Raw genomic sequence first — 25608 nt, forward strand, 5'->3', positions numbered from 1 at the left:
TTTAAACTGAGGTATGGTTGACATATAACACAATATTAGTATCAGGTGTACAACAGAATGATTTGATGCTTATATTTATTGCAAAATGACCACACAATAAGTCTAGTTAACATTCATCACCACACACAGTTACAGTTTTTTTTCTTACAATGGGAACTCTTTAAGATCCACTCTCTTAGCAACTTGCAAATATGCACTACAGTGTTATTAACTATAGTCCCCATGCCGTATATTACATCCCCAGGACTTAATTATTTTATGACTGGAAGTCTGTACTTTTTGACCCCCTTCACCCATTTCTCCCACCCCTCATCCCCTTCTTGGAGCAGTTACCAATCTCTTCTCTTCTTGTGTCCTTTTCTCCACGTCACCAACACTTGTTATTTGTTGTCTTTTTGACGATAGCCATTCTGACAGCTGTGAGGTGGTATCTCATTGTGGTTTTGATTTGCATTTCTCTGATGATTAGTGATGTTGAGCATCTTTTCATGTACCTTTTGGCCATCTGTGTATCTTCTTTGGAATAATGTCTATTCAGGTCCTCTGCCCATTTTTTAATCAGATTGTTTGGGGTTTTTTTGTTTGTTTGTTTTTTGCTTTGCTATTGAGTCGTATGAGTTCTTTATGTATTTTGGATATGAACCCCTTATCAGATATATGATTTGCAAATATTTTCCTCCATTCCCTAGGTTGTCTTTTCATTCACTGCTCATTTCCTTGGCTGTGAAGAAGGTTTCAGTTTGATGTGGTCCCACTTGTTTATTTTTGCCTCTGCTGTTTTTGCTTTTGGTATCAGATCCAAAAAATCATTGCCAAGACTAATGTCAAGGAGCCTATGTTTTCTTCTAGACATTATGGTTTCGGGTTGTACATTCAAGTCTTTAATCCACTTTGAGTGCACTTTTGTGAAGGATGTAAGACAGTGGTCCGATTCATTTTTTTTGCATGAGGCTGTCTGTTCAGTCTCTCAACAGTATCTTTTTCTTTCTTTCTTTTAGATTTTTTTGTTTGATGTGGACCATTTTTAGAGTCTTTATTGAATTTGTTACAATACTGCTTTTATTTTATGCTTTGGTTTTTTTGGCCCCGAGACACGTGGGATCTTAGTTCCCCGACCAGGGATCGAACCTGCACCCCCTGCATTGGAAGGCAAAGTCTTAACCACAGGACTGCCAGGGAAGTCCCAACAGTATCTTTCATAGAACAGAAGTTTTTCATTTTGATGAAGGCCAGTTTATCCATTAGTTCTCTTATGGATTGTAATTCTGCTCTCGTATCTAAGAAATCTTTGCCTAACATCACAAAGATTTTCTCTTATGTTTCCTTCTGGAAATCTTATAGTTTTAGGTTTTACGTTCATGTCTATGATCCATTTTGAGTTAAATTTTGTGTATGGTGTGAGGTAGGGCTTGCAGTGGGTTCGTTTCTAGAAGGTACACAATTATTCCAGCATCTGTTTGTTGAAAAGTCTATCCTTTTTTCACTGTGCACCAAGGTCAGAAATAAATGGTACATAATCTAATCTATACCTCAATTTAAAAAATCAAGAGTTCTGCACCTTCAAAAAATTAAAATTAAAAAATAAACAAATGGTACATACCTGTGTGGACTTATTTCCGGGCTCACTCTGTTCCACTGGTCTCCTTGTCCAACTTTCTGCCAACAACACACTAAGAACTCTGCTGTTGGAGAGTGTTAGTTCTCCAGCTGCTGTCTCTTTTTTCAGAGACATCTGACTTTTCTAGAACCTTTGTATTTTCATATGAACCTTGGAGTCCCCTTGTCCATTTCTGCTGTGAGGACGGCTGCATTTGGGATTGGGGTTGCACTCAAGCTAGAGATCAGTTTGAGGAGAAATGACATCGTAACATTACCGAATCTTTGGACCTGTGAAAACGTGATACCTCTTCATTTATTTAACTCTTCTTTCATTCCTCTCAGCAATATTTTGCCGTTTTCCATGAATAGGGCTTTTCCATCTTTCATCAGATTTATCCCTAAGGCTTTCATACTTTTTGATGCCATTGTAAACATTTTCCGGTTCAGCTTCCGCTTGTTTGTCACCAGTATTTACCCATTTCATCTAGGCCATTAAATCTATTGGCATACAGTTGTTTCTAAAATTCCCTCCTTATTCTTTTAATATCTGTAGAATCTGTGGTTGTCACCTCTCTCATTTCTGATATTTGGAACTCATGTTCTCTCCATCTGTCTGTCTCTGTCTCTGTCTCTCCCTCTTCCTTTATAAGGTCCTGCATGTTCCAGGCTAGGTGATGCTGTGATTTAATGCTTGTTATAGGCTCGGAAGCCAGGAAAGGACACAGCTCCTAACAGAGAGAATGGTTGCTCCTGCAAGCCCACAAAATTCAGTGCAGCCTGGAATTCAGCGTCCTGGGGGCGTCCATCCAGCTGCCCTGACTCCACCCATCAGGCTCCCAGGTTTTCCCAAGCAGGGCCGTGACTTTGGCCTAACAGCTGAAGGCTCAAGACACCTGATTGTCACATTGGGGCTTATCTCCCGCTGTAGAGGCTTGTCTGTGAGCCGCAAGGGACCCGCTTTCACACTCGGTTCTCAGTCGTGTGCGAGTTGCCCTCACGTTTTCATGGTCCTTCCAGCACGTAACTTAGTCACAACCACATACTCCGTTGTCCTCAGGTCATCACCCCCACTTCGTCACCCTGGCATTCAGATGTTGGAATCACCACTCGGGCGACGGAGGAAAGATGAGAAAGAGAGGCAACGCTGGTCCCAGGGCCTCTCCCAGTTCTGTGCTCTGAGCGATATTTCTTTTCCTCTAATTCCCTTCTCCACTGTGCGGGTTTCATTCTGCAAAGGTGCATTATTTTCATAATCTAAAAAAAAAAAACAAAAAACAAAACTCGGCCTCTTTATAAAACACAAGAGGAAGTAGCCTTAGCGAGAAAAAATATTAATAATGTGTGCGAGTGACAGTGTTGCAGAAGTGTCCCCACAAGTCGCAGTGCCTGTGGGTCACCCCACCCCGGCCTGCGGGGGCCCTCGGAGCTCTGACACCACCCCCCCAACAAGCCCTTGGGGCGGCCCTGGAGGCGGGAATCCGTTAGGAGAGGCTGCTGCCGTATCACACAATCCACGTTTTCCTTCCAGCTCACGTAACGGCTCAGGTGGGTGTTCAGCAGGGCCTCCAGGTGGTGATTCTGGGACCCAGGCTCGTCCCGGTGGGCCACTCCGTCCCCTTCCATCGGCCTGTGGACGAGACGGAGCATCTCATTCTGATGGGTGGAAACCAAGGTGCTCATGGGCTGCTCCCAGGATGTCCTTTGCCCGTGGACTGGGTCACATTCAGGGCTGGAGACTGGATGGGAGAGCTGACCCATCGGGGAGACCTGGAGCCCTGAGGGTGGGCGATGTCCACCAGCAAGGACAAGAAGAGAACCAGGTCCAAGTGCGGAAGACACAACATGTTTGGGGGCCATTGAGAAGAAGGCAGTGAGGGGTAGCGTAGGAAAATGCCACCACCGGCTTTGGCCACCAGGTCCGTGGAGACCCAGGAAGGGCACTTAGAAGAAGGTTCCAGAAAGAAGAGGAAGAGGATGAGGCAGCTGGGTAGGGGGTCAGGTGTGGGCAGGGGTGGAGAGGAAGCAGCGATTTATGGCTCAAAGCTACATGGAGGGATTGGCCGAGACCTGGGGGATCAGGACGTCGAGGGCAGCGGAGGGATGGTCCTGCCACCAGCCTGCCACCCCCCCCCCCCCACGCACACACTCCCAGCCCCTGCCTCAGGGAAGATGTGATGGCATTTCAACTGTGGTCTGAAACTTCTCCTTGGCTTCCGTTGCGCTGGATGTGTTTTCACCCTGGAGGTGCCGGCAGGGACCCATCTGGGCAGGAACGTGGGGGCCACATTGAGCGTGTGGGTATAGGAAGACCAGACCAGAAGGGGCTGAGTGGACACTGGCCGGGAGGGGGCCGGAGTCACTGGAGAAAAAGATGATGGTGTCCTGAAGTAGATGCCAGCCACGGGGCGAGACCAGCCAGCTGGCCACACACGGGGCCTGGAGGGCGACACCCAGCCCCTGGGCTGTGCTGGGCGTGGATGGTGTGAATTCCCAGAGCCGGCAGCCAGGCTGGACCATGAGCAGAACTTTGCCTCTTAAGGGGTGCCTTTGAGATGTCCAAGGAGAGCTGTCAGGAGGTGCTGGGCCCGAAGGCCCTGGACTCAGGGCGAATCTGCACACCTTCATCTGGGGACCCTACTGTTTACATCATGGTTGACATGGGGGTCTTGGATGTGATATTTCAGGGAAGAGTCTGAGAGGAGGGAAGACGGCCTGGGACAAAGCCCCATGTTACCCCCAGTATTTGAAAGAGGGGGCTTGGGAGGGGGAGCCAGAGGGAGCCCCCAAAGGGACCATGGCCTCAGGTGTGGCTGAATGACCAGGAGTTCGCCAGGCGTGAAGGGCACAGGGAGCAGGGGTTCTGGAGCAGAAGATGGTCTGTGTGAGCCACGAGCTGTGAGGGGACCCAGGTGGAATCCCAGGGGCCCTGTGGATGCTGCCGCGGGCCTGGGTCATGGGTTGGAAGGGACCCTCTCGTGTTCTGGAAGCATCCTGGTGGCAGACCTGGGAGAGGGTGTGTGGTGGGCGGCGACAGGGATGGTGCCGGCCCTGCCAGGAGCCTGTCCAGTGGTCCAGGTGTGAGAGACAGGGCTGGACAGAGCCTAGAGGGAGCTAGAGGACATGGCCAAGAGATGCTGTGAGAGCGGACCCTCTCGGGGTGGGGGGGAAGACGGTAGAGTGGCGAGCTGGTCAATGGGGCAGGAGCTTCCAACAAAGAGGAGCTGCAGGTGAGAATTCATCAGGAGGGGGCTTGGTAAGGTCCGAGACCCACTTGACGTCAGCCTCAGGGAGAGAGGGCCTGAAGGGCAACCCCATATTCCAGCCAGGGTGGCCAGAAGGAGCTGCCCCAGGAGAGAATAGGGGCGACAGTAGTTCCGGCTCCAGGACACACAGACCAAAAGAACAAGTGAGTGTGTAGCTCAGGGGAGGCCTGAGGAGAGGAGGCAGAGGGGTGGATGCCTGTCGAAGGTGGGGACCCCAGCGGTGCTCAGAGGACACATGAGACAGAGGTGCCCAAGGGACTGAGCCAGGGAGGTTAGGCCTGTGCCCCAGAGCCGCTGACACCCTCAGACACCACAAACTCACCTAAACCCTCTCCCAGGGAGGCCCACTGGGGCTATTATGCTCCTCACCCGTGCGGAGCCCCTAAACATAAACCTAAACCTAATCCTACCCCTGTCCTTAACACTAACCCTAACGCTAAACTTAACCCTAGCCCTAACCATAACCCTAACCCTAACCCTAACCCTAACCCTAAACCTAGCCCTAAAACTAACCCTAACCCTGAATCTAGGCCTAACCCTTACCCTAACCCAAACACTAACCCAAACCCTAACCCTAACCCTAACCCTAACCCTAACCCTAACCCTAACCCTAACCCTAACCCTTACCCTAGCTCTAACCCAGTGGGGGCCAGGTGGGGCACTGCACCCATTGACAGGTGGGGAAACTGAGTCTGGGGGGGAAGGGGCTCTCTCAGGGCTGGGGGAATCTGATCTGGCTACAAGCTAGATGTCAGGCTTCAGACCCCTCACCCTGCCAACAGCTGCCCAGACCCCACTGTGGCTTCCGTGTGCCAGTGGTGGGAGCCTGGAGCAGTCAGCGGAGGGCTGGCCTGGTGATGCAGCTCCCAGAGCCGCAGCCCCTCCGCCCCAGGTCCTAAATGCTTCTAGACCCTGCTCTGCGCGGCCTTATCTGTCCCTTTGATCCACCTCATTCATCCTGAGCCTGCCTCCCCTTCCTCTGCACGCCTGCCCTGGGGGGGCCAGAGCCTGCGGCCAGGCCCCCGGAGGTCACCCCATCCCTCCCCTGCCCACAGACAGGGCAGAGCTACAGGGCTGGGGCCAGGGGCCTGTCTTTGCTGCCTGTCTGTCCCGCCCCCTCGCCCCCTTTGCCCAGGTGGGGCTGGGCCCCTTGGTGGAGGACAGGAGGTTGGAGGGGGAGACGGAGGCTGGGGGCAGCTCGGCGCTTCGTCACTCACAGCCACTGGGGGCCATAGGGCAGGTCGGTGAGGCCCTGAGCAGAGCATGGAGCTGGTGAGGACCACCTCCCTCTGTTCCTAGGGTGCAGCCGGGGGCAGGGCTGGAGTCACAGGATGGCAGGGAAGCCCCATCCCCAAAGCCAGGCCCAGCGCAAGCCGGCTGCCGTGAGTGTGCGTGGGCGTCCGAAGGTTCTGCTCCTGGAACGCTAGCTCCCCACAGGTGGGCTTTGTTTTGATCACAGCTCTATCTCAGCACCTAGAACAGTGTCTGGTGTCCACTGAGGCCAAGTACACGGTGAGTGCGTGAGTGAATCAGTGAATGAATGAATGAGTGAGTGAGTTTGTCTGCCTGGGCTCGGCTACCCCCTTTCTTACTGTTCCCACTGGTGACCAGATTGGAAAGAGCAGGGGATAGTCTCCCGCAGCCCAGTGCCCCAAACCCCCACCCGGGGCCCTTCCTCCTGGGGTGCTGGGCCTGCATGACCCTGTGGGCCCCCATCTGGGGGTTCCGGGACCCTCCCTCCCCTGTTGCTGCTGGTTTTCTCAGCTGGATTTTTTTGTGCACCCTCCCTGGTCCGTGCTGAGCCCTCCTGGCCTACAGGCCTTAGAGGCTCCGTCTGGGGGAAGGAGGGCCCCCCTCCCCGAGGCTCAGGGGGCCTCACCCCTCGCCTCGTGGTCCGGGGGTGGGGGGAGTGCATCTGGAGAGACGATGGAGCAGCCTGGGCTCATCATCTGGAAGACGCCCGGGACAGCTCTGGGCCACTGCCCCACCAGGAGAACGTGTCCCGCAGTGTGGACCCCCGTCCGGGGGAAGGGACCGGATGGGGGCTGGGGGTGGCACCAGCAGGGACTCTCAAGGCTCGAGAACAGGACGTTCCTCCGGGCCCTGAGGACACGGAGCAGGGGGACCCACCCGAGGGCGCTTCACGGCTCAGCCTTGAAGCGCTCACCATCCTGCTGGACATTCCTTTCTAAAAGTGGCTTTGGGGCTCAGCAGACCTGGGCCATCACTGCCTGTTCTGGAAGGTGCTGCTGGGGAAAAGGGCTCTGGGAGTGGGGTGCAGAGGGTGCCCCTGAGGGAGGGGCCGGGTCATTAGTGGCTGAGTGGGCTGGAGTCAGCCAGACTCCCCCAGGGCTCTCTGACCCCTGAAAAGATCCAGAACCTTCCTTTTTTTGGGCCTGGTGAGGCCCTCTGAGGTCAGACCCTGCATGTCTGGGCCAGTGGGGTTGGAGAGGGATGAAAGCAGGACAGCCCACCCCACGCTCAGACTCCCCATGAGGCTGGGGGCTGCCAGCCGCCAAACCCAACAGGGGACAACTGAAGCAGGGGACGGAACCTTCCAGAAGGGAGTCACCACCTCCTCTTTATGCATCCGACTGCCCGGGTCTGGGGGGTCCCATCCTGGGCCCCAGATGGGCCTCTCCCATCTCACATCCACAGGATTTCGGGCCCAGGGTCCTGTCCGCCCCCGTGCACGCGGAGGGTCCGGGGTGAGGCTTCATGCGTGCCTGTGTGCGTGGTGGGGAAGGGAGGGGTCTATCTGGAGACTGTCCCACCCGCCCCACGTGTGGCCCCAGGGGATGCAGCCAGCTGGGGTGTCGGGTTTGGGTTCAGAGCAAATATTGTCCTGAACCAGTTCTGAGACGCTCGGGAGTGCTGTTGTGTGTTGTCCGCACGTGTTTGTGTGTTTGTATGTTTTCCTTGGGAGGCGCTGCATTGACTGTGGCCACCGGCCAGCCCCATGGAGGGACGCAGGGCGGCCGGCGGCATCTCGGGCCCCGACGCCCACACCTCGCATCCGGCTCAGGGTTTTGTCCGCGAGGCCCCTCAGCGTGGGCCGCCCTGTGACCAGGAGCCCTGTCTTAGCAGGTCCAGATGGAGACTCTGGTCCTGAGAACCCCGGGACTGGCCACTGCTGTAACCCCCAGTGCCGTCTGGGGGCTTGGCGGGGAGCTGGGTCCCAGGTGGCCACAGCCAGGCCGCTGGTCCACCTTGGGGCCTCGCTCTGTGGCTTGGTGTCTTCCATGTCCTTGGCCATCACGTGGGGCAGCCACCTGCCCATCTCCCCGAGGGAAGGCCCTGGGAAAGGGATGACCTGGGCGGGGGTGGAGCAGAGGGGCCAGCCCCTTCCATCAGGCCTCCCAGGTCCCACTGACAGGGTCAAGCCGGTCCCCACCACCAAGTCCAGGCCGGAGGCAAGAGCAGCCCCTGAGGGCAGGGGTGGGAAAGAGGCTGGGACACTCCAGGGGTGGTGGTGGTCAACACTGGCACCATGTGATGGACCCTGGCCATTCCGCGAAGTACAGGGAGAAGGGGGTGAGTGGGGGGGTGGGCAGGACTCCATCTCCACTGGTCTGTTCTACAGCTGGAGTCTGAGGCAAGGACAGCACACCCAGCCATTAGGGGGTGGCCCAGATAAAGGTGAGGCAGCAGACCCACCTGGATGTAGGACCCATGATAGGAGGGGCAGGGCGGGCACCATGGGCAGCAGATTTCAGCTCTATAGACAAAAGGACCAGCCAAGAGCCATGGCCCCTCAATGCAGTAATGTGCTGAAAGCAAAGGTAGTGAGCTCCCCATGGCTGGGAGTAATCAAGCAGAGACCAGCCAGAAGTGCTGTAGGGGCACCCTCAGGGGGTGCTGGGGAGCAGAACAAACCCCATCTATAGTGCTGTGGCCAAGAGTGTCTCAGCCCTGAGAACCTGGCACATGTGTAGCTGCTCTCAGATAGCTGGGGATCCTGAAATCCAGCCACATGTGGACGAGCTGCTCTGTGTGCCTTTGCTCAGCTCCACCCTACCCTCAGCCCCCCAAAGTGTTGCCCGGGGCACCGACATAGCTCAGACAGTGTTTGTTGATTGACTATCAGTTTTTACTTGGCTCCATGGCTGTCCCAGCAGAAGCCCTCAGAAGGTTCAGGTTTTCTTCCTAAATATCTCTCCATAAGGTGTCAGTGTCCCTATAGGTAATCCCCTCTCTCATGTCCTCACTGGCTGCCGGGCAGGTGGGTGGGCGGCCAGGGGGTGCAGCAGCTGGGGCCGGAGTACTGGGCTCCTGTGAGAGCTTGTGACAGCCCTGGACCTGGGAGCTCATCCCCCTTCTCTTCCCCCACTCCCATCTGTACCCCTCTTTTTTCCCTCTCCCCCTGCAGCCCCAGGCCCCCCAGCTGCAGGTGCCCCGAGTCCTGGGCCCAGGAGCTGCGTGCCCTCCGGTGTCCCTGCCGCACCTCCCCCACCCCCCCGCCACCATCAGGCCACCACACCTGGGCCTTGATCTCTGGCCCCAGGGTCCAGGAGCTGGAGGTGGGGGGGCAGAAACCAGGGAAGGGCCTGATGCTCAGAACACCACAGGGACGAGGGGCAGGAGTCTCCTCCAGGCGCCCTGGCCCTGCAGCTGCCCCTGCCCCTCCCAGGCCAGCCCCCCATCTGTGTGGGCTCCATCAGTGTTGGAGGAGAGTGTTGGGGGAGGGGGAGGGGGAGGTTCGGGGAGGGTAGGGAAGGACTGCACTTGCTCCGGGAGGGGGCCTCAGGACGCAGCCCCTAAGCGGCCCCACGCAGCTAGAAGGAAGGCTGGGCTGGCAGCCCCAGCTGAAGGCCCCTCCCACGGCCAAGAGCAGTGCCCGGCAGTGACACACGTGCCCGCACCTGGACATGGTGAGGACTGGGGACAGCCCAGGCTGCCACTGGCTTCATGGGACCCGCTCGGGGGCTTCCAGGGCTGTGTCCATTCCCTTCCCCAGAAGGCTCCGGGGAGCGGGGAAGGCACTGGAGGCCCTGCCTGTCCCAGGGAGGGGGATTCACGGCAGGCAGGGACCCCTACGCTGCCTGCATCCCAAGCCACAGCTGGTCGTCTGGAGGGACTGTCCCTCCCCGAGACTCCAACCCAGGCCCAGCGTCGTGGGGACCTCCTCTGGTGGGCTGCAGGTGGAAGGGGCTGGGAGCCATTGGCCCTGTGGCTGTGAGACCCTCCAGCTCTCCCCCGGCCCCTCTGCACAGCCTCTCCTGCAGGGACCCACCCACCGAGATGCCCGCGCCCACCGCCTGCAACTGGGCACCCTGGCAGCTCCCCGCCTGAGGCCCCGTGCTGGAGGTTCCAGACTCCCCTCCCCCCGAAACGGGCGGCTCTTTGGGGGCCCAACGCCCTTTCTGCTGCAGCCTGAAGGCCCAGGATTAGAGACGCCCCCTCCCCTGGCAGCTCAGGCATTGTCCCCAGCAGAGGCAGGAAAAACTTCTCAAACTCATCTCCTCCGGGCGGGGTCCTTCTTGCACTGGGGCCCTCAGCAGGGGTGGGGCGGTGCCCCAGGCTCCCACCAGGCTTGGGAAGGAGGGTCAGACCCTCAGCACCCCTGCAGTTGTGCCCCAGCTCCTCACCCCAAGAACTGGGACTGCGGCAGAGTTCAGAGGCCACGCCTACAGGGTGGCCTGGGCATCGGCGGGCAGTGTGAGGCGGGGCAGGGGGTAGGACAGGTCTCCCGCATGTTGGGTATCTCCTTCCCTCCCCTGAGGTCCACCTGCTCCCGGCTCAGCCCCGGCCCCTCAGAACCCTTGGCCTTGGGACCTGCGGCAGGCTGGATGGGTCTCACATGGCGATAGGAGGGCTTGTTGCTGGAAACGGGCATTGAATTCAGAAAAGTGTGTGCGTGTCTGTTCCGAGAGCAAAACACTGATACCCTCAGAGCCTGCGCCCCGGGCTGGCCACCTCCCCTTCCGGATGCTCTCCGGGGACAAACAGCTCGTTGATTTGGGGGAGAACTTGAATTAGGACTAATTTCAGTCCAGGCAAGATCTAATCAGACGCCCGGCCCGCTGGGGAGATGCCCCCAGGCTGGGGTACGTCAGGTGGTCAGGGCCGGCTACCTTGGTGCCTTCCTCCAAGGTAAGACCACCAGTGGGCACCCCCAGATTCAAGCATCACGTGGCCCCAAAGTGGGTCTAGCGGGGCCACAGAGCAGTGTTCACGGCCACCCCTTGCTCATGTCAGATGCCCCCTTGTCCCTGTCACCAGGCAGATGTTGTCACAGCTTCAGGGTCCTGCCAGCCTCCTCACTCCCCCAAATTTGTTGATACCCAAACTTGCATTTTTCAGTCCCTAGAAAGGTATTTGAATACGGGGCTTTCCCCCCAGTTTCTGGTGGAAAATTTCAAACACTCAACAGAGACTAGAATAACGAACTCCCTTGAACCCGTCACCCAATGGTCGACACTGGACGCTGGCTTCACCCCAGCTTCGCCAGGTGTGGATGGGACCACAGCTTTCCTCCCCCAACCCCTGCATTATTTTGAAACAAATCAAAGGAGAGGAAGCCTCCTGGGAGGGGTGCACGTGGGGAGTGGGGACCAGCGAACAGATGCAGGGCCATCAGAAATGGAATGGAGAGGGGTCCACCGGAGGTGGCCAAGCTCTGTGGATGGAACGCTTGGCTGTGTCGGCCCTCTGTAGCTCAGGTCCAAAAACGGTGGGAAACTTATGTTTGAACCCGGGGGCTCTAAAAAGCTTGTGAAGGGTCTGGAGCAGCGACAGGACCACCCAGAGTGGACCGTGGATGGCAGGGAGGGTGGAGGGGCCAGGGAAGGTCAGATCCGGCGACGGTGGGGGCCAGAAGGGGCAGCAGGAGCGCCTGTGGGCTGAGCCGGTGCTCAGGGCCAGGTGGACGGGAATGGCCAGAGGGCCTGAGGGAAAACCAAGGGCGTCAGTGGTGGAGTCTCCGCAGAGCCGATGGGGTGCCGATCTGGGGGCGCTGGCCTGGAGCTGCCGACCGCAGCCGTGAGTCTGGCAGGTGTGTTTGGTCTGGGGCGTGGGTAGAATGGCCCAGAGGGTGCTGGCTCTGAGAGTTGGAGCGTTAGGACGGGAAGAGGAGTGGCTGCCATCCTCACGCCAAGGAGAGCCCGGCGGGATGGGTGCGACACATGGGGCCGTAGGATGTGGCCGCCAGGAGGTGAGCGGTGATCTTCTGGGGATGACATCCAGGGGCCGTGGTCATCAAATTCAGAGACAGAAAGGAGGATGGTGGGGGCCCAGGGCTGCGGGATGGGGGGGACTGAGTGTTTAATGGGGAGAGAGTCCCGTTTGGGAGGACGAATGAATTTCTGGAAGTGGACGGTGGCCTTGGTTCCTCAACTTTATGAGTGTAATTAATGCCACTTAGAAACGGTTAAAATGGTAAACTACTTATTGTGTATATTCTACCACAATGGAAAGAAGATGAAATCCACTTTGTCTTAATCTATTTTTAGATTTTTATGTGGAGATTTGGCCGGGAGCTAACTTTGGTGCAGTTAGAAAAGCTCATCATCGTTCAAGCAAATAGGAAAGCCCTTCATTCTGTGTAAACTGTGGGGAAATCCTTTAGTCTCTTGAAACTCTGTGGTATTGTGTTTAAAAGTGGTGATTAGGCCACCATAACTGCCCGGACCAAGTGCCTCTTTGAGATTTAGTTTGGTTGTAAATGTCTGGTTTAGCTGCTTTGATGGCCTGCACCAGACCAGGGCCAGCGAATGGCAGCCAGTGGGCTGAGTGACCATCATGCGTTTCTGTAAATGCCCTTTTACTGGCACATGACCTCTCACTCTGTACGAGTTACCTCTGGCTGCTCTCAGTGGGAGAACTGAGGCTTTGCAATACAGACCCAGAGACCATGGGGCCCACAAAGCCTAAAATATTTGCCCTCTGACCTTTTACAGAAAAAGCTCACCAATGCCTGATTTACGCTGATCAAATACATAGAATACTCTATTGCCAAATATCCCCTTGGCGTTTTATCATTCTCCCTCTGGGTGACAACTAAAACTAACTGTAATAAAGCAAGACAAAATTAATAAGAAATCCAAATGCTTCATCTATAAACGGGGGGCCCAGGATTTGGGCCTGAGCAACAGAAATCCTGGTGGTCTTCCAGAGGGATCCTGTCAGAGGATGGCACTCACGGTGGGGAAGCGGCAGCCTGGCTCACGGTGGCTCGGGTCTGAGATGCTTCTAGATCCCTAAGAGGGCTGAGAAGACAAGTGGGGGGCAAGGGAGCCAAGCTCGGCGATCAGAGGGGCGCTGGGCAAGAAGGTAAGTCTGGGAGTCTCCCGCACCATGGGAGGGATTGCCCAGAGATGGAGGGCAGGAGCCCGGGGTGGGGGGCCAGAAAGGGTTGTCTGGTGGCCCTAAATGCCATCACAAGTGGCCAAGCTTTGCCTACAGGGGGGACCACGTGATGATGAGGCGGAGACTGGGGTGAAGTGGCCACAAGTCCAAGGATGCCAGTCAACCCCAGAAGCTGGAAGAGGCAGGGAGGCCCCTCCCCTAGAGCCCTCGGGGGAGCTCACCAACCTGCAGCCCTGTTGCCTGGGGACAGGGACAGCCCCCCTGGAGTGGCATCCCCAGAACCCTCCCAGCAGGCCATCTGGAGAGAGACGGAGGGTCCGGGCCACAGTCCCTGCAGCAGCCTTGCCTGCCCGGCGAGCACCAGCGGATACCATCCTGGGCTTCTCAGGGGAGGGCTGGACGCACCCGGGCCAGAGGACTGCGGGGTGCGGGCTGGGCTCCCCGCCTCCCGACCATGCAGGCAAGCCACCTCCCAACCTCTGTCGCCTGCCCCCCCCAGCACCCCCAGAACCAACAGCCCAGGCAAACCTGGACGTCGACCAGCCACAGCCCCGGGCCAGGAACCCAAGGAGTGGATGGCTGGAGGACAATGGGCCGAGGGGACAGAGGGCAGCTACGGTTGCCGATGAAGCGCACAAACCAGGGTCCAAGTTGACCGCAGACCCTGGGGGCCCGGGCTGGCGGGGGAGCCAGGGCTGCATGACCCTCAGGCCGAAGGGGGTGATGGGGTGCAAGCAAGAGACGGAGCAGAACCACGGATACCCCCGGCGCCGGCTCTGGCCAACCCCTCCCGCCCCTGCTTCCTTTACTGGCTTCTCTGCACCTGCGGAGCCAGGTGATGTCCTTTTCTCAGCGGACAGGACGGGTGCCCCGGATCTGGGACTCACAGCCTAGCGGACGTCCTGGCTACAGGGTCCCACAGGATGCGGCCACCTGGGTGAGCAAGTGAGCGCGTGCATGCGGGGCCCCAGGCCTCTGGGGCTCACCAGGACAGGGGTGGACTGGGTCCTGGAAACTGGGCAGTGCCCCCCGCCCCCGAGCCCCTCCAGCAGCAGACCGGCCAGCCTGCTGCCCCCCCACACGCCCCGGCTTCCCCAGATGCTGCTGCTCGGGGCCACCTGGAAATGGAGCCCCATCCGGCTCATAGGGTCGGTGAGGAGGCCCTGGGGCCACCAAGCCAGCCAAAAACTTAATTCAGTTCATGGGCGAGAGCGCAGGGCTGTTAAGTTATAAATAGGAAGAAGCCACACTCTACCCACGTCTCTGCCTGCCCGCCTCCTAGCTTTGCTGAAGAGCCCTGAGGTCCCCGCCAGGCCGGGGGACCCTGTCCCAAGGATGCTTGGCCCCTCCAGTCTCTGCTCCCTCCCGTTGGCAGGGGCACATGCTGCGCCGGCCTCAGACTCCTACAGGTCTTGCGTGCAGATGGAAACCAAAATCAGGGCTCCTCCTCTGAAGAAAAAAATCGTAACTTTGTGGGGTGACGGAAGTTAACTAAACTTACTGTGACCATTTTGCAGTATATACGTACGTCAAATCATTATGGTGTATGCCTAAAACGAATACATTGTTATATGTCAGTTTATCTCAATTTTTCTTTTATTTTATTGGGCCGCACTGCGTGGCTTGTGGCATCTTAGTTCCCAACCAGGGACTGAACCCGCACCCTTGGCAGTGAAAGCGTGGAGTCCTAACCACTGGACCGCCAGGGGATTCCCTATCTCAATTTTTAAAAAATTGGAAGCTGGTGCCCATGACCTTCTTTGGGCCCCGGAGGCCAGGTCTTGGCGGTACAGCCTGGTGGGAGCCCTCCCTCCGGGGCTGGGGCACTGGGGAGCCGAGGGCCAGGCTGCAGTCGCCAGGCTCGCACCCACCTGAAGTGGCATCGGGGTGTGGCCCCATCAGGAGAAGAGGGCCTGCCTGTTGTCAGCTCCGGCCGGGCCCCCCAGCCCCAGCCCCTCCATGGGGGCCTGGCCACCCTGGAGCCGGACAGGGACTCGAGGCTGCCATGGCACTAGCTCAGCCCCACCCCCCAGGGTCCTGTGGGGACATTGAGGCAGAGGTCTGAGGGTCAGTGGTCCTGCCTTCAGGGACACCCTCTGGGGGGTGCCCAAACAGCAAGGAAGAGACCTGACTCCAAGTCAGCCAACGCCCACCAGACCCCCACGTGGGTGAGCCTCTGTGGCCAGAGTGGGCAGAGGTCAGGGCTTGGGGGGGCAAAGGCGGGGTGAAGGTGCCAAGGGGTGTAATCCCCACCCCAGTACAGAAGTGGGGTCTGGGACCCCAGGGTCCCTGGGCAGAGACCTCCCACCTGGTGCCCTGTAGGTCTGCTCAGGGACCCCACCCAAGGCCTCAGGCAAGTCCCACAATGAGCTGGCCCCACCCCTCTCCTGCCGTGACACCAGCATCCTGCTACATGGCTAGGCCGTCGGTCAAGGAGACTCCAGGGCAGGCGGGGGGCTCTGCCGGTCTCTTCTGACCCCCAGACCTCCCAACAAGGGAGCTGGGGCCTGGCCCCCCTGATTTCTCTGCAGCCATATCTACCTGGGGTTCTCGGCACCATCCCAAGCTCACAACCCCCAATGTGGAGCCGCACCCTGGATCTCTCCCGACCTCCAGACTCCGACACCCACTTCCCCACTCAGCCCCACTGCAGGGCATCAGCCCAGCACACCCAAAGCCAAACGCCCGGCTTCCTCTCCCTTCACCCTTCTCCTGCTGTGGCCCCCGGGCCAGTTTCTAGCCGGCCCCTTGCTCATGCCAGATCCCCAGAGCCAGTCTGGATCCTGCACACCAACAAGACCTGTCACTCTGCCTTCAAGACATGTCCAGCATCAGACACCTGCCACCTGCCACGGCACGCCGCCACCTGCCCTTCAAGCGCATCCTTGGGCAGCAGCCAGAGGGTCCTTAGTAAAACGGGGCCAGAGCCCCTCCGCTCCCAAGTCTGCAGGAAGAGCAGAGCCCGCGGCCTGGGCCACACACGGGTCCCGAAGAGCAGCTGGCAGGGGCGAGCTCCCGGAGGTGGGAAGGGAGCCGCCCAGGCCGGCTTGGATGTCCCCCGCCCCGCCCGCTGTCTCCCGCTGCTAGAAGCCCCAGCCCTGCCCAGGGCACCCACCCACCTGGGGGCCGGCTCCTCCTTCCTCCCTGCCCACCTCGGCCTTCTCAGGCCCTCATGTGCTCCTGGACTCAGCCACGTGTCCTCTCCCTGCACCCCCTCCCCCGTGTCCTCCCCAGCAGACCGGCCCTCACCACCCACACCGAGCTCCCAGGGGCGGGGCCCAGCCTGCCCTGCCCTTGGACATCCTCCGTGCCAACACCCAGCACCAAGAAAACGCAGAGAACAATCACAAACGCAAAAAGACGGACTATCCCGGTGAGTATGGAGGGAGCTGCTGGGGCGGGGCGGGACCCCTCCCCCCAGAACCAGCCCTTTTGGGCTAGCTGAGTCTCCCCAGGGAGTCTGCCCTGGGGGGCCCAGGCGGAAGGCTGCTGGGGGAGGCTGGACCGGGGTGAGCTGGGAGCAGCCCCCTGCCCCGCCGAGGGGCCGCTTGGGGCCCTGCGGGCTGGGGGCTGCCAGCCTCCCCACGTGAGCCACTTCCCGCCCGTGGTTTGGACTTTCCCAGCTTCTAGGCTGGCGCCCTCCTGAGCGGGCAGTGAGGGGCGTCTGATCACAGCTGGCACCCCGGCCCCCTCCGGAGTGGGCCCAGTTCCCAGCTCCTGCCTGGGTCCCCTTACCTGTGACAGCCCCACCTCCAGCGCTGGTCAACCAGGGGTCTCTCGGGGGAGGGGCCTCGTGGAGAGGCAGCTGAGTCAGGTTCCAGAGGTGGGACGTCGGCAAGACAGACGGTGACACGGAGGAGGGAAAAACGAGCCCCTGGGAAGGTGGGAAGGTGGCACCGAGGCTGACATTTGAGCTGGGTATGGAAGGCGTGTGGGACAGGCAGCGGGAAGGAAGGAAGGAAGCCAGCGCTCCCGGCAGAGGGGCAAAGGCCCAGGGTGGCAGGAGACTGGGACGCGTGGAAGCCAGGAAGGAAGGGTGGTGAGTGCCCAGAGCACCAGGCGGGGGGCCTTGGACCAGAGCCAAGGGCGCTGGGGAGCCACAGAGGGCTCAGGAGACCAAGCAGTGGCCCTCTCAGCCGGAGGGCAAAGCCTGCCTGGCCACGAATCAGCGATCGGCAAGCGCTCACTGTGGTCCCACCCACGGGGTGAGACGTGGCACCTCATCTTAGGAGCGCCCAACCGACCACAGCAATGGGTATCGCCCTCTTAAAGTGACAGAGCCCCGCGGGCTGGCCCGTGGCCGGACACAGGAGGTGGGAGTGGGCCGGAGGGCAGGCGGGCAACGGTGAGGGGAGGGGGCACTGCCTGGGCAAAGGGCAGAGACAGGAATGTGCAGGGCGTGTGCCCAGGGAGGAGCCGCCAGACTTGGCCGGGCCCTGGACGTCCGGAACAGTGGGAGCAGCCCGCCGCCGCTGGCCACAGGCCCGTGGAGTCCTCGTGGCTCCCAGCCCAGACAGCTCCCAGACACGCGGCCCTGGGGGGCGTCCTGCGTTCCCTTGGCGCCTGGCCTCTGAGCTGCCAGCCTGGACCTGAGCTGGGTGGCACAGAGGGGACAGGTCAGCCCTGCCCAGGGGCCTTGGGGCTACCATCTCCTTGCCAAGCACTGCCCGTCCATCCCAGAGGGAAGCTGGGAGCCGTCACAAGCTAAAAACTCGCTGGTAAACAAAATAGGAGGTCTGATTGGGAAACAGAAAGCTGAAATCCCAGAGGGCCCCCAAATCGCCTCAGTGGGTTTCCCCGAGTCTCTGGGAACAGCAGGACTGGCTCGGGGCGGTGGGGTTGACCAAGGGCAAGGCCCTGGATGCAGAAGGCAGGGATCAGACCCTCCTGCGCACACGCCAGCCCCGATCACGGACGCCAACCTGCAAACAGGTGGGCCACGGGACCAGAAGGCACTGTGTGGAGGTCACTCGAGGCCCACCCCCTCCCTGGGGTCCCCAGAGGGGCGTGTTCCCTAGCCCTGACAGGTCAGCCCACCCTGGAAGGGTGGGGCCCGACCAGAGCACATCACTGAGCAGAGAGTTCTGCGGGGCTTGGACCCCACTGTGCCCCAGTGTGGGTGCCACGTCACCATGGGGCGCCCAGCCCCCCTCAACCTCCCTGTTCCCCCAGCAGCCCAACTTCCCGGTCCTATGGGAGCCCCTGGCCCAGCCCTCCAGACCGCCCTGGACTTCGATGGCCTCACCCACCTTCCTGCGAGGTCCTGCCTTCCCGCTGCCCCCAGGCCCCCTCTGCAGGCCCCAGACCCTGCCTCTGCTCCCCAGCCAGCCTGGTCCCCACCGGTGTCAGCTCCCAGGCTGTCCTGCCTCCAGTGGAGAGGGCCCGGCCCTCCAGCGACCCCCCACCTGCTGGGAGCTTGCACCCCGCTCACAGGCTTGTGGAGCCCCTGCCGGGGGAGGGGCAGCGGCGGCCCACACCACCCGCTCCAGCGGCCTCAGCCCCCAGCAGTTGCCCACCCGCCAGGGAGGCAGTGGCCGTCGTCAGCGGGGCCCCTTGCCCGCAGCCTATGGCCGGGCCCAGCGCACCCCCTGCACCTCCCCAGTCAGTCAGTGGCCAAACCCAGCCACTGCCCTCCCTGAGTGCACGGCCGCCCCTGAGGTCCTCACCCCACCAACAGCCGCCCTCTCTCCTGTCTCCCAGTGTCCCCTCTCAGCTGCCCTGACCAAGGGCCAAGCTCCCGGCAGGGCCCCCCCGTCTGGCCACCCTGCTGCGCCCACCGGCCTCAGAGGGACTGAGGTCCAGGAGCCCCTGCCTCGCGACCACACCGGAAGACTTCAAACCTCTCCCCCTAATCCTTACAACTTGGATACTGCCACAGAGACGGGGAGGGTCTCAGAGCGGCTTGTTTACTTCTCCTGACGGGGAGCTCATCCTCTCATAGCGTGACTCTTCGATTGTTAGAAAGTTCTTCCTGCCCTCGCTCCCCACTCAGGGGTGTCTCCCAGGCCCCACGGGTCTGGTTACTGGGGGAAGCGGCAGCATAGATTTTGAAATCCTTTTGAAAATGTTTTTCCTTTGTTTTGTTTTATTTAGAAATTTCCCAAATTTTTACCAAGTTAAAGACACAACCACAAGAATGTGTAGCCTGGGTGGACGACTGGCATAAACAACCCCTCCCCCACTGCTCAACCTCCCCCCAAACCGCTGCCCCCCAACTCAGCAGCAAAATATGCCAAACATGTATAAGAAAACAGCAGTGCAAACAGAGCTGGGCCAGGGGCGCAGAAATGCACACGCACGTACACACGTGCACACATTGAAAAGCACATGTGCACCCATATGTGTCCATGAAAACCCACATACAAACAGGCAGGCACGCACACACATACCCACGCACACACTCCCATGCATGCACGTGCAAACACACGTATGCACGTGCATTCACATACACACGTACAAACACGTGTGCACACACAAACATATACAATACACACAGCACACACTCACATGCACATAAAAACACACACGTAAGCACACAAACATACAGGCACACACACACATACACACGAACTTGAGCACACGCACGCGCGCACACACACACTGCTGTGGGGTAACCCTTTCCTCAGTCCAGGCTGCAAAGTAGAAGTAGGTCCCGGTGGGCGTCAGTTTGCTGGGTCCAGCCCCACCGTGGTCCCTGCCCACAGTCGTTTGCCCTCTCTCTGCCTCAGTTTCCCCATCCCTCCCCCCATCCCTCCCGAGGTCCTGTGGAGAATCCAGTGGGACCGGGGTGGCAGGTGCTGCAGGTCGGCACGTATAGCCACGTGATGTGGGTCCTCAGAGCGGGGGGCCCCGGGGCTACTCCAGGGCAAGGTGGGCACCCTTGGGCCTTAGCAATCCTGCCCTGGACAAAGACTCGACCATCAGACCACGGAGGACCCCCTTCTCAGAGGCCGCTGGGACCCCAAGGCCCAGCCACAGCTTCTGCCTTTAGAGCCCCCCAGGCTGCACCCCCCGAGGGGAGCCCAGCTCCCACTAGGAGCCTTCCCCATCCTGCCGTGAACCGCCGCGACCTTGAGAAGCTGCCCTGATCAGATGGCCTCTGGGAGCTGGCTGGGCCCACCGACCTCACCCCCAGGGTCTCTCCCACAGAGGCCCTGCTCCCTGGCCACGGAGACACAGCTTTAAGAAACTGCGTTGGGATTCACACTCAGGCCTTCCTGCCCCAAAAACCCCTCGAACACTGCCCTGTGGGCCTGGGAACCAGCTCTGACTGTTCTTGCCCCGAGGGTGGCCCGGGAGCTCCGCTGCCCCCAGGATGACAACACTCTCTGCAAAGGGAACAGGACTGGTGAGGAGGTTTGGGGGGTGGGGGGACTTGGGGGGCCGACCAGAGGGTCTTGGAGCCAGAGCTCACACCTCCAGGATGAGGACCAACCCCACTTGGCAAGGCAGGACCGGGCTCGGGGAATTTTGCTGGCACGGGCACAGGAGGGAGAGGATCTTGGCCTTCCGAAATGTTTACTACATCAGGAAATGAATTCACTACGCACGGGGTTCAGTGACGAAGTATAAAAACACACACACGCGCACTTGGGATAAATTGAGTCCCGGCCCGGTCAGCCTCTGCCCGGCCGGGGGAGGTGGGGAGCCTCGGGGCTTCCGTGGCCACAGACCACGAGCTAGGGGGTGGGGGGGGGCGGCCAGGGCAGGGCCACATCCCACCCCACCCCACCACGCCCAGGGCCGCCCCCGCCCCCAGCCCCGGGCCAGCAGGGCTGTTCCGAGCTGTCACCATTACACAACTCCAGACTCTGCTTCTTCATTAAGGCCCCACCGAGGGGGGCCGCTGACCCGCAGCCTCAGGAATGTGCCTTTACAGAGCCCGGGGGAGGGGACTCGGTGTGGCCACTGCCCTGGTGGGCCGGCCCGCTGGAGGCTTTCCAGCCTGCTGGGCAAGCGAGCCGCATCAGGGGTCCACGGCACCTCAACACTGGCCGGTCCGGTCCAGGGCAGAGGGAGGCCGGCTGCGCTCATGCAATGGCCTGGCCGGGCTCTGGGCCAGGAGCGGGGGCATGGGTGCCGATGGGGAAAGAGGTCTGCCCAAGGGGCACCTGAGCCAGAGGGCATTGCAGATCAAGGGCAGATGGGCCCAGCGTCAGCCGCTCATCTGTAAAATGGGATGACCCCACTCCACCTGGCAGGGCTGCTTGGAGGACTCAGGGCAAGCCCTCGGCCCTTGCCTACTCTCTCTGCCATCCTGATGCATCGGCCCCTCCGTGCGCCTGCCCGGCGCCTGGTGCCTGCGTGCGTGCTGTTCCAGCCTTCAAAAACGCCCTTCCCTGGTGACAGCTCCCACCCCTGCCTCCCGGCTGCCCCCACAGGCAGCCAGCGTTCTCAGGACCTGGGGGTCCACTCTCCACACGCTCACAGTAGCCCTGAGAAGACAGATGGGGAGATGCCCGCTGTGCAGATGGGGAAACTGAGGCTCAGAGGGACAGCTGACCGGCCAAGTTCCCATGGCTGGAGTCCCTCAGCCTCCTGCCAGCCTGGCCCTGCCCGTCCACCCCCTCGGCCCCCACCATGCTCACCACCACCCCTCCAGGTCCGAGGCACCATCTTTCTGAAGAACTGAGCTGAACACGCCCTTTCCCTGTCCCAGCCTCCTCCACCAACTCCCCAGGGTTCTGGGGTGACCGTGCAGGCAGCCAGGGCTGCACCCCGGACCCCAGCTTCTACTTCTGTCCCATCCCCTGGTGCCGCCATGCCCGCCCCTACTCTCACCGTCTTGGGGTCCCAGACGTCGGCCCATCCCCCGCACAGCGATGCATCACCACACCTGGTCGCAGCCTCTCCTCCTCTAAGCTGGGAGCCCCCGGGGCAAAGACGGCTCCCACGCCCCACGTGGCCGGCCAGCGCCGTGGATGCCTGAGAGGTGAGAGGCCGCCGAGGAGCCTGAGGACTGCTGGGGACCCCCCCCACACTCTGTGGATGCCGTGGCTTTGCCCTGTGGCTGCAGGAACCCAGGGTGCGTGCTGGGAGGGGCTGCAGGTGGATGGGACGGCTGTCCAGCTGGCATGGGTCCGCCTACCTGCCCACTGCCGTCACGCCCAGCCAGCTGGAGAGGGAAGAGCCACGTGGCAAAGGCCTCAAGGCCGGGCAGGGAAAGGTGGGCATCTGCTCCAGGCCCTGTGAGGCCAGGGACGCTTGGGAACCTCGGGGCTCCCGGTGGGCCTGGAACAGAGCAGAGGCATCAGCTTTCCCAAGAGACACGACCCCCGCGTTCTCCGTCTTGCCAGCCAGGTACGGGGCGGTGCTTGGGGTTCAACACCCTTCAGGCGAATGGCGGACGCCTGCCCGTCTTGGGCCCCAGCATCCGAGGCGGGCCCAGCGAGAGCCGGGGCCCCCACTCTGGAACCTCGCTTCACCCTCCTGCATGCCCCCTGCGCCGGTGACAGGTCCTGCCTCTCTCTGGCATCCACCAGGACACTCTGTGCTGGGGCCGGCCGGGCGTCTCCAGGAAAGCGGGGCTGGTTTGCATTTGATGCTGTGGACGAATCAGCCCGCTGGGTCGACTTGACTGTAGGAGCGCGGCCCGGGCCAGACCGACGGGACTCGCTGGGCCAGGCTGGGCTGGTGGACCGGGCAGCACCCACCAGGGCGTGCGGCTGCTCCCAGCTGTAACCCAGCCAAGCGGCGCCCAGCCCAGTGAGCCAGCGCAAGCAGCCAGGCGTGGGTGGAGGGCCCAGAGCCTCCACTCCAGGCTGGCCCCGGGCCACAGCCCAGCAGCACCCAGTGGACCCTTGGCACGCACCCGTGCCAGACACGCCTTCCTTCTCCTCGACCCCATGGCTTCCTGCTCCTCCTGGCGCTGCAGCCAGGTCCGCCCAGCCCTCCGGGCGGCCCGAGGCTCCCACTCTGCCCCGGCAGCTCAGAAACCACAATGTCTGGGGACCTTCCAAACCCTCGACCCCTGTCTGCTGCCTCCCTGAGCTAGGGGCCCAGATACGGAGCAGGCTGGCCTGGGGAGACCCAGGAAACATCTGGACCCACGGAGAGCCGTTCGTAAGTGAAAGAGGAGGCGTGTGCACGGGAACGTCTGCGCGGCGAGCACCGCCCTCGTGGCCCCGGCAGGACCACCCGCAGGCTCACTCGGGCCCTCGTGGGGTGTCGCAGCGGGCCCCCCCAACACACAGGGCCCTCCCCACCCTGCCCGCTGCCTTCCTCCAGCCTTGCCAGGCTCCGTGTCAGGGCTTGTGACGGTCCCTCCGCCCTCACCAGGGTCCCCGGACCTCAGGATGCTCCTCTCCCTCCTGGAGCTGCTGTGAGCCTCACGTGGACGGCCCCGCCCCCACTCAGCTCTCCCCACGGCAGCCACGGCGGTCCCCAAGCGTGCGCTCGGGCCTCCCCTGCCAAGAGCCCTCCCGCGCCCCCAACTCCCCCAGAGTCAAAGCGGACCCCTTCCCAGGGCGTCCCACCCGGCGCCCACTCGCTCGGGGCCCTGGCCACATCCCCCCCACTGGTCCTCCACCGCATGGAGCCCCCCCCGCCTCGGAAGCCCCTTTCCCCCCATTCCTCCCAGGGACAGCACCCTCCCCCCCCCAGGTCTCAGCTTAAATCGCCTTCACGCAGGGGGACCCACGCACCGGCCGTCCTTCCTGCACAGGCTTGGCGGGGAGGGTCAGGAAGCAGGCCCCCAGCGCCACCACCGGGGCTGCCCTGTGCAGTCCACTCGGCCTCAGTTTCCCTGCCTGTGAAGTGCGGGCGTCCCTAACACCCCTCGGAAGGGCTGGGTTGAGCGGCAAGTGAGTTAATAAACAAGGTGCTTAGAGCAGCGATCGACTCAGCAGAGGCGCAATGGGGTGTCGGGGGTCAGTTATTCGTGTGTCTGTCAGATACCAGGTGCCAGGGCCCGTCCCTGGGTGGAGGCATCAGGGCGAGACTTGAACACCTCCCCGTGGACATGGGGCAAAAGGCAGCCAAGGGAGCAGGTTCTGAAGGTTGGGGACCAGCCCGTGTCTCTGAAATCCAAGGGGCGTCCGGGGCAGGCAGGTCCAAGGGGCCGAGAGAGACATCGCCCGAGGAAGGGCTGGTGAGGGCCCCTCCCATGCACACCCCCCAAAACCAAGGGCACAGAACCCCAGATGTGCCGCCAGAGCCCCAAGGGGTCTCTCCTCGATGTGGGGGTCTGCCTGACTCCAGCAGGACCCCAGGCCCTCGGCAGGACCGGAGCACAGAGAGGGCACCACAATGGTCTTCAAGGCTCCTGACAGACTTGAAATGGAAAACTCAACTTTGTGCTGACTACCAGGTGGGGTTAAGAAACCCTCTGCCATGGGGGGGCGCGGTGGGAGGGCAGGGAGGGGCAGGGCAGCCTGGGGATCTGGGCATGGCACCAAAGACAGGAGGCAGAGGGCCTGGGACCCCTCCCCAGTGGGCACCCGGCCCCCCAGGGGGCAGCTGCCAGGCCAAGCAGCAGAGCTGGGGAGAGTCTGGCCCATCCTCGTGGCTACCTCCTTCAGGCCTCCTGCCCACTGCCCCCCCTGTGACACGTGAACATCCACATTGGGCGGGCCCCACAAGCCAGTGGGGTACACCAGGAAGCCCCCCATCCTCCCAGCTGGGGGTGTAGCCTCTGTGCCCCCAGCTGCACTCTCTTCAGTCTGCTCCGTTTGCCCTGTGCCCTTGTCCACTTCTGCATCTTCTCCTTTCCGGACTGAGCATCTTTTGGGCAGGGACCAAGTGAACCTCCTTTCAGGACAGCCGGTGCCAATGACGGGGCATCAGAGCCTCCTGCACGGACGGCACTGGAGTGAGGGTAGAACACAGGGCACGCGGACGCTCGCGGTCAGGCATCCAGGTCCGGCTGACAGCAGGGCCTCCTTCCTCCCTCTCCGAGCTTCACCTGCACTCAGGGTTCCCATCCCCAAAGCCTGGGCAGCAATTTGCTGTGCCCACCACCTGCCGTCACCCTGTCCTTGCTGGGTCAGTGCCCAGGGAGCCAGACCAGCCCCGCTCCTGATGAGCGCCCTGGGCCCTGGGAAGCGGCTCGGCTGAGCCCGGCACACCCTCCCAAGGGCTGAATCCACCCTTGACCGGCCAGCGGGCCGTTACCTGGGACCACACCGTGCACGCTCCCTCCTGGAGGTGTTGAGTTCCTCTGGTACTCCTGGCCCCCGCCAGGTGGGGCCTGTGGCCGACCCGGAGCCTCAGGCCTTCAGGAATGGCTCTGGTACCTGTGGCTTTCACTGCAAAGTGAAATTAAACAACCCCAGGCTGCCCTGCCAGCTGGCAAGGGCACTCTCATGGGGAGTAGCCTCTGGGTGCCAAAGGGCCCTCTGGTGCCAGGCTGCTGGGCTGGGCGCACCCCCTGCACGCTCCTCTGCCCACTCACCTGCTGGCCACGCCCCTCGCCGCCGCACCTGTGGAGAACGCCGGGCCT

The 25608-nt window shown here is 60.9% G+C and overlaps 2 long non-coding RNA genes across 3 annotated transcripts; one reads left to right on the forward strand and one right to left on the reverse strand.

Annotated features, from left to right (window-relative positions):
• LOC309605224 lies at nt 1-18350 on the reverse strand. The gene is made up of 2 exons (XR_014231300.1): nt 16905-18350; nt 1-3226 (listed from the first exon to the last, which is right to left on the reverse strand). It is a non-coding gene; the product is annotated as an uncharacterized lncRNA (long non-coding RNA).
• LOC309605222 lies at nt 16388-24001 on the forward strand. Of its 2 annotated transcripts, XR_014231297.1 has the most exons (3): nt 16388-16542; nt 18345-18429; nt 18870-24001. It is a non-coding gene; the product is annotated as an uncharacterized lncRNA (long non-coding RNA). The 2 variants fall into 2 exon arrangements; XR_014231296.1 differs by having other exon boundaries at nt 18342-24001.
• Nucleotides 24002-25608: the final 1607 nt, after the last annotated feature.

Source organism: Balaenoptera borealis, assembly GCF_965194805.1.
Source record: "Balaenoptera borealis genome assembly, chromosome: 11".
NCBI lineage: Eukaryota > Metazoa > Chordata > Mammalia > Artiodactyla > Balaenopteridae > Balaenoptera > Balaenoptera borealis.